Below are 8,497 nucleotides of genomic sequence, written 5' to 3'. Positions count from 1 at the left end.
GATCATGAGTGGAATGACTGGTATTAGTGATCTCTCTCTTCTCTCCATAGGAAGACAAGAAACCATTCAATAAATTCAGCCATGCTGGACCTGGTCTTGGATCCCAGGCTCCACAACCATGAGGACATTTTTGTTGTTTAGGTTATTCAGTTTAAAAAGGGACTAAGATACATCTCAAGAAAAACTCTTTTCTTTGGATTCTATTATGTACAAACATAATCTATTATTACTACAACCATAATCCTTGAGCTACTCCCATGTTTTCCTTGCCCCCTTTCAACACAGCATCGCAATGCATTTCTTAACAATACCCATTAATCGCCAAAAACCGTGACCTCTGCTTTAGTTCTTGCCTCCATGTTTTTACAACATGGGATACTTTCAACCTTGTTTGTAAAATCGGCTTTATCTCTGACTGCCATCTTTTTTGACTTCTTGACAGACCGAAGAGGTAGCTTTTACACTTCTAACCTCAAAATCATTAGTTTTATAATGTGCAAGGGGAAGGACCATAGATCCAGAAACCCTAGGGGAAATTTTCAATATCTATACACCCCACATTATTGTTGTGAACCTCATGTGCCATGAAACAGAATTATAAAGAGAGGAAACATCTACTTTGGCCAATGTATATAACTGACTCAATAGTAAGCATAAAGTTATCAAATGTCAATTATATTGACAGGTGCTATTTGTTAGAGGAACAAAGGGAGTGATTTTTCATCTGTGCTGCTTGCGCAATGAGAGATCCATTTTCATTTCCTACAAAAAGAAAGTGATTTTTGTTGAATGGAATTTAAACCCTCTTTTCTACTATTAGAATGCTCAAAAGGATGTTCATGTCTTAAAGATTATAGCAAGAATACTTACCTGGCAGGGGAGACACCACGATCATGAAGGTGGTTCTCTTAGGGCGAGGCTTGCCCACTGCACTCCGGATGTGCTGCTCCCTGCGATTTGCCCACATGTGGGAAACTCGACTGTATAATTTGTGGTAGTGGGGACTGCATTCGCGCTCTCCCCTGGAAAAAAAAAAAAGATTATAGCAAGAAGGGAGCCTTCACAAGGCATGAAGTAATGATGTCAGGTTCACATTGAACTATGTAGAACACAAACTCATAACAGGGAGATTCAAATCAGATCAAAGCCACTCTCCTGGCCATACTGAGTTTCCTTTCTCACCTATCTATGAGTGAGAAGAAATGTAGAGACTTACTAGAATCTACTGCTTATATCTTACTAATTTGTGTTACATGCCTAGTAAATGACCGTGGTTCTCACTCAGAGTTATTAGTAATAATATTGTTTGTTTTTAGGATTCTGGAGTTAAGTTGCATAAAATCAGATAGAAGAACAGGTAAAATCCTACTTGATGCTCAGACTAGAAAGAAAATCACTAGATTTCTGCTCCCGGCCTTTATTTGATTTGGGATTTTTACTTCTAAGTGTCTGGAAAGTTATAATTTCAGAGAATGAGTAGTACTGCTGATCCTCAAGACAGTAATCCTGAGGATAAGATAGGCAGTATGCTTCAGCCGCCATAGCAGACCCAATCTTCTCTGCTCCAAGGTCCATGCAGAATAACCTCTATCCTGAGGCCTGATGGCGCAAGGGTTAAGCACTGCACTATGAAGCAAACCACAGCCTCTGCAGCATGAGTTTGATCCCCAGCCCTCCAGGGAGCAACCCACATTGTGAGGCATACCTCTCCTGTCTCACCCACTGCTCCTCTCAGCAGTGTATTTCAGTCAGTCTGCCTGTTCTTTTCCCCACTCTGTCTCTGGTGAATCCTCTTACCCCCCTGCATCTCTGGCCTGTATCCCAGTTCTTGTATGCATAAATAAATAATCTTTTTTAAAAAAGAATAACCTCTATCCTTCTTAATGCACCATTCTAGGGCCCTATTAGAAATGGAAACAATGTATAATGCCGATGCTAAAGTAGGGTAAGTATTTACCATTTATTATATACTTAAAAAGTTTCTGAGAAAATAGGTCTTAAATATTCTCACCACACAAACACAAGGTATTTATGTGAAATGATATATGTGACCCTAATGTGGTAATCATTTTGTATTATAATATGTGTGCCAAATAATTACATTGTACATCTTAAATTTACACAATATTATATATCAATTATATTTCAATCAACCTTGGGTGGAATTCATGAGAGGAGATAGGAATACATTAGACTATATGGAATGAGTGAGAATGAAAGAAAGGCAAGAGGAACCAAATTAAAAGATAGTAGATGGTACTGAAATATAACTATATCATTATTTACATAATTGTAAATGGACTAGAGATTTTAAATACTTTATCTAAAAGAGCAAAAATTCTTTGACAATTAAAAAAAGCAAGAATCAACCATTTTATATCTACATATATGTATTTTAAATATAAAGATACAAATCAATTAAAAGTAAGTGGACCAAAAAGTATATCACTGGAAACCCATTATAAATGGAAAACTTGCTTAGTTATATAAATATCAAAGTAGATTTCAAGACAGGAGAGTTACCATGAATAAATAAGTAAGATAATGATTAAAAGGTCAATCTTATGATTCATAATGATTTTTATTGTTAATGCACCTTACAAAATAACTTTAATATATATAAAGAAAAATTTTTGGAAAATAAAGGACAAAGACCAAACTTTTTGAAATTACTTTCCAGTCACTGAGAGAACAAGTAGATGAAAATTTTGAGAATACAGAGACTTGATTGACATTATCTCTCAATTTGACAATGTTGAGAGTTCATAGTAGTCATTATTGTAGAATACACATTCATGCAACATGCATATGGAACATGAATCCAGAATTTATATGTTGAGCCTATAAAACAAATACATTGATACAAGGCATTCTTTTTGCATTTCATCCCCAAAACTACGATTTTAAAATTATTTTCTCATTAAGCTTTCTAAAGATAATTAGGAAATCTGTCATTGCCATCTGCCCCCAACCTTTCGTTTTTTGTTTTGTTTTTGTTTTGTTTCAATTAGGAAAAGGAACCTAGGTTAATGCTAGTTAAATTGAATTTAAGGCTATTTTTCATGGTCCCACACACCACTAAAATGATTGTGTTATGTCAAGAAAGCTATTACAAGGCCTCATCCTGGGCTTCCTGTCCTGGCACTTCTGGTAAGAACAACAACATGTGACCATCTCTTTCAAAGAAATGATTGATGATGCTTTGGTCTATTATTACAACTACATAATTCCATAATATGTTAGTGATAACAGAAGAAAACAACACAAAAAAAACCATTTATTGGGCCTCCTGGTGGCACAGTGGTTGAGTGCTGGGTTGCGAAGCTGTCCGCAGCCTCTGCAGCGCTGGTTCGATCCCCAGCTGCTCCCAAGCCACCGGAGGAGGGTCCCACATGTCCCGCAGACCTCTCCTGCTGCCTGCTGCTCCCCTCAGCAGTGTACTTCGGTCCCTCTGCCTGCTCTGCTCCCCGCTGTGGCTCTGGTGAATTCTCTCACCCTCCCGCGCTTCTGACTGTACCAGTGCTTGTATAAATAAATAAATAAATCTTAAAAAAAGAACCATTTATTAATATAATGTCTACTAGATATGACCATTGACATGGCCAGAACCTTTAGATTCTGCTCTACTGCCATGTTGCAGAAGTCGATATATTTACTGCTAGCGGATTGTTTACATGCAGATATTCCCCCAATAATGGCTAGAGCCATACCTCTCCTCTAGGTCTCTAAGCAAGAGGAACATCTTTTCTCTATTTGTTGTAGTTTAATACATGCTTTCCTAAAGTGTATCAATACTGGAATGAATCTCTTCATTGGAATATGACAGTGAAATTATCTCCTTCAGAAGAAATTTCATCTTCTACTTACAGTACCAGTACATGTAGTCCCAGGATTTCAATCACCATTATGCTAAATCACATAGTGAAGCAACAGTACATTTTTTTCAATGCTGAGTTATTTTCTAGAAATACACACAATTAGAAAAATACAGGTAGACTAAATTGAACCAGGTTCCATTCCTGTTTACAGTTATGTCTCACCTTCAAGTAGACTCTGTGGCTTACATATCCTTCCTGCTATTGTTTGGAATATCAATTCCTATTTGGTTGAAGATAGATATTCCACGCTATCTTCAACCAAAGTCCATCACCAAAGACACCATTTCTTAGGAAAAAATAACATACACAGTTGTATAGGTCAGTCTAATTCCATACTTGGAAACAAAAGTTTGTTTTAAGAGATACAATCTGCAGACACAAAATCTACCCAACACAAAGTAGCTCTTTTACGGTATCATGTTTCATTATTTTTGTCTTCTACCACCTCTGCATCCAGAAAGATTTCTGCTGAGTATTTGCATATTTTATGATCCTCTGGGAAAATAAAAATTCTCTCAGTAATAAAATGTGTTGCCTCCAAACAGAATCAAGAGTCACTTCTTATAATAAAAAATATCTTTGCTGGATGCTCCAATTTTATTGTTTTCAGATTCTTGCCTTCCACAAAAAAAAAAAAAGTGACTATCCTTATTCATTTCTATTTGAATATTTAATGGATGTCTAGATCAGAAGGGAACCAAAACAGAACTCTTGATTTCCTCTCCTTCTCCTCTGTCTTTGTTCCCTATTTATATTCAAGAGCAATTCTAACAGGTGTTGCCCAAGATAGAAACTAAATAGATTCAGTGATTTATCCCTTTTTCTCTCCATCCCCATTCTCTTCATTCTAAACCATTAACTATAGTCATTTTGACACCTCACAAAATAGATCCAAATCTATTACTTTCTCTTCTAGTTCTGACTGTGAAATAATTGTATTAATCTCCCAGCTGGTCCGTATGTTTCCATTCTTGTAACCCCTAAAAGCCAGAGTGATCTTTCAAAAGTTAATTATGTCATCTTCCTGCTAAAAAAAACAAACTGATTTCCAATTGCACTTAAAATAACAATTTATTACCTATGAACTCTTACAAGGAAGAATCCCTGGTGCTTGGTGACTTATTGACTATGAAAGGAGAGGGTGTATAAGGATAGAACTTTATTTTTTAAAGATTTATTTGTTTGCATATAAGAACTGGGTACAGGCCAGAGGTGTGGGGGGTGGGTGAGATGATTCACCAGAGACAGAGTGGGAAACAGAACAGGCAGATTGACTGAAATACACTGCTGAGGGGAGCAGCGGGCAAGTCAGGAGAGGTCTGCTGTGCCATGTGGGTATCTCCCTGGCTGGGGATGGAACTCATGCTTCAGAGGCTGCAGTTAGTTTCATAGGTTGCGTCTTAACCCCTTGCACCACCAGGGAGGCCCAATATGGAGCTACATTTTAATTAAATTTCCCAAATAATTAAGATGAGGCTCATCAGCTCTGCTTCTCCAGTTTAAATGCCAGGTGTAAGTATCTGATTATGTCACCTTCAGTAGGATAAAGATAGAAATCATGGTTGGGTTGAGGAAGAGGTGTGGGAGAGAAGTAAACAAAAGGCACAAAAGGGAATCAAGAGAAATAAAAGAAATCACAAATGTTTAGAAAATAAATTTCAGAAAGAAAGCATGTCATTACTAGTGAGAAAATAAAATACATTAATTCTTCCTTGATTGCTGCTTTTCTGGCAGTAACCACATAAACAAATAGGCTTCTTAGAAACATAGAAAATAGAGGTCTGGTATTCTATTAACATGTGTGGAACATGCATACATTGACTCCAGGATCTGAGTCATTGTTCATAAAGGTGGGATGTAAAGATCTTATATGGCTTATACACCCTTGAAGAGCGAAGGAAGTTCTTTAAGATCACCAAACTCCCAAAGGTACTTTTGGGACATCTGGCTCTTCCACAAGGTTGCTGAGAACTCTCAGGAGACAGTAGAGAAAGGCAAAGCAGCCCCACTTTGAAAGGGGGCAACTCCATAGACATGCACTCTTCCCATTCATGGAATGTTGAGATAAATTTTGAAAACAACTCTGAATAATTTATACCTCAAGAAATACTGAGCCAACCTTATTTTCTAAGGCATTGCTAATAGAAAATAAAACAATGCTTAGAATCAGGAGGCTAGATGTGGCCACATGTCAGAGAAGGGCTGTTTCTTTTACTTGGTTTATCAAGTGTGAAGCTTCTCCTGTTAGGAAATGCATTTTTCCTAAGAGATGCAGAGGATCTGGAGGGAAGCAGACAGATGATTGTAGCTGATTGGGAGTGCTGGGAGGCTGAGTGCTGGGGAGCTGAGATCTTCTTCTTAATTAGTTCTGACCTCCTGAGGATGGCACATTTACTACCTGTGAAGTAAATGAAGAAATGTTGGCATTTTGATGTCAGGTTCCCTGAAGCCCAAGAAGCCAAAAGGAGTTGTCCTGTTTAAGGGAGTTGAGGTAGTTCAGGAAGCAGAGAAGTGATTTGTTTACATTAATATTTATCCCCAAGTAATAGCACTTCCTTTATTTTTCATGTTGTAACTTAAAATAATGTTATAAAAGATCATAGCTTAATGTTTTAAGTAGCACTGTCTTGTAACAATTTTACTATATGTTTGATGTTATAATTCTATTCCTAAGTATAGATCTGTGTTGAATATATGAACACTTCACAGATGTTATCGGTTCAGTTCCAGAGCATTGCCATAAAGAAAACATCTCAATTAAGTAAGTTACAGATTTTTTGGTTTCTAGTGCATATAAAAATTATGGCTACACTATGATATAATATGTTAAGTGCACAATAGCATAATGTCAAAAAGTATTATACGTACCCTAATTAAATAAGCATGTTATTGGAAAAACGAGCACATTACTGGAGCCTGTTATTGGAAAAATGTCTCTGATGGATTTGTTCACCATGGCATTGCCACAAACCAAAGCATGATAAAGCACAATCGCAAGTATACCTGTAAAGTCCTAATGTTCTCTCTCTCCCCATATATAATATATAGTTTATATATAATATATGTTTATATTATGTATATATTTATATAATCATGTGTAAAATTCCTGAACATAGGATATATAGTCATGCATTGTCTATAAATCTTTATTTGTTATCTTTAAAATTAAATGCACATTTAGTGGACAAATTTCTGAGATCTACTCTTTCATATCCTTACTACCTTAGAAACAGCATCCTCTTTGAAGCTGATATGCATCATTTTCTTACAAATAGTGTTTGCACACTCATATGTACATATTGACACCGTGTTTAAAGAACAAACTCTCTAGCTCCATCCTGCTTATCATTTACTTGAGCTAGATGGTTAGAATCATATACCCCACACAGGGTGTCACTTCTGGTGGCAGGGTGATTAAACCACAACATCAAGTCACTGAAAGATTAAGTGCGGCACTTTCATGCTTATCATGCAACTTTGCTGTCCATCCAGTCTCAGCTGTTTTTCATGCAGCATTTTTCCCGTAACACTCCAATTTCAATTTTCCCCTGACCCCATGTTTGATACTGAGCAAACCATTTCTACTTGTTGGATCTCATGTTCATCTTCTGTGAAATGGTGAGAATGGAGCATTTGACCTCCTAGGACAGTTGAGGTGCAGAACTGGTTTCCATAATGTTTATTGGACTCCTAGGGCCGTGGGCCCTGCTAATTATTCATTGACTCTAAAACAGCCACTTCTGTTTTATCCTGAAAAAGCAACCTAATGCTCTTCACTCCTGCCACATGTGTGCTAAATATGGTAGTAATGTTTTTAAGATTTTTTTTCTTTTTTCTTCTAGCACTTTATATTTTTTGTCTTCTCTAACATAAGTGTGATAAACACAGGTATATGAGATGTACAGTATTCATGTTTTCAGTTTCTTGATCCCATTTCTGATTTAGAAGGTCTGGGTGAAATCTCCCCTTGTTGATACTGCGGCTATCCCTTGAGAATGACTGATCTTCACTAAGAACAAGGACAGTTCGTACTTGGCAAAAAGAGTGACTAGTGGAAGGAAATGGAGACATCCAAGATCTGGCATATTTGGGTAATACAAATAGTTCATTTGTCTGGAGCAGAAAAAAAATCAGTTTAGGACCTCCCCGGTGGCACAAGGGGTTAAGTCTCAGCACTATCAAGCTATCAGCAGCCCCTGCAGTATGAGTACAATCCCCAGGCAGGGAGCTAACCCATATGGCGCAGCCGACCTCTCCTGTCTTGCCCTTTAGTAGTGTATTTCAGTCAGTCTTTCTGTTCTGTTCCCTACTCTGTCTCTGGAGAATCCTCTCAACCCCTGCATCTTTGGCCTGTACCCCTGTTCTTGTATGCATAAATAAATAAAAATAAATCTTTTTTTAAAAAGTCAGTTTATATAGGGATGTGAAAAAGACACTAAAAGTTTGGAATTTTTGTGCTTTCTCCTGGAAGGCTGTCAGAAGAAGATACTGAAGGATTTTAGATGGAGGAGAGACACAATTAGAATTTTAATTTATAAAGGTCATTCTGCATGTTGGATGGAGAACATCTTGGATGAGTTCACATTGGAGACAAGGAGGTCAATTAAAAGATGCTGTCA

At 37.1% G+C, this 8,497-nt stretch overlaps 1 non-coding gene across 1 annotated transcript; it reads left to right on the top strand.

Moving 5' to 3' along the window:
• The first annotated feature begins 862 nt into the window (after positions 1–862).
• LOC119260162 (U1 spliceosomal RNA) lies at positions 863–1,024 on the top strand. The gene has a single exon (XR_005128709.1). It is a non-coding gene; the product is annotated as a U1 spliceosomal RNA (small nuclear RNA).
• Positions 1,025–8,497: the final 7,473 nt, after the last annotated feature.

Source organism: Talpa occidentalis, unplaced genomic scaffold (genome assembly GCF_014898055.3).
Source record: "Talpa occidentalis isolate TD23 unplaced genomic scaffold, MPIMG_talOcc4v2.1 talOcc4.593, whole genome shotgun sequence".
NCBI lineage: Eukaryota > Metazoa > Chordata > Mammalia > Eulipotyphla > Talpidae > Talpa > Talpa occidentalis.
The sequence above is the reverse complement of the archived record's forward strand: the minus strand, read 5'-3'. Positions and strand labels throughout refer to the sequence as shown.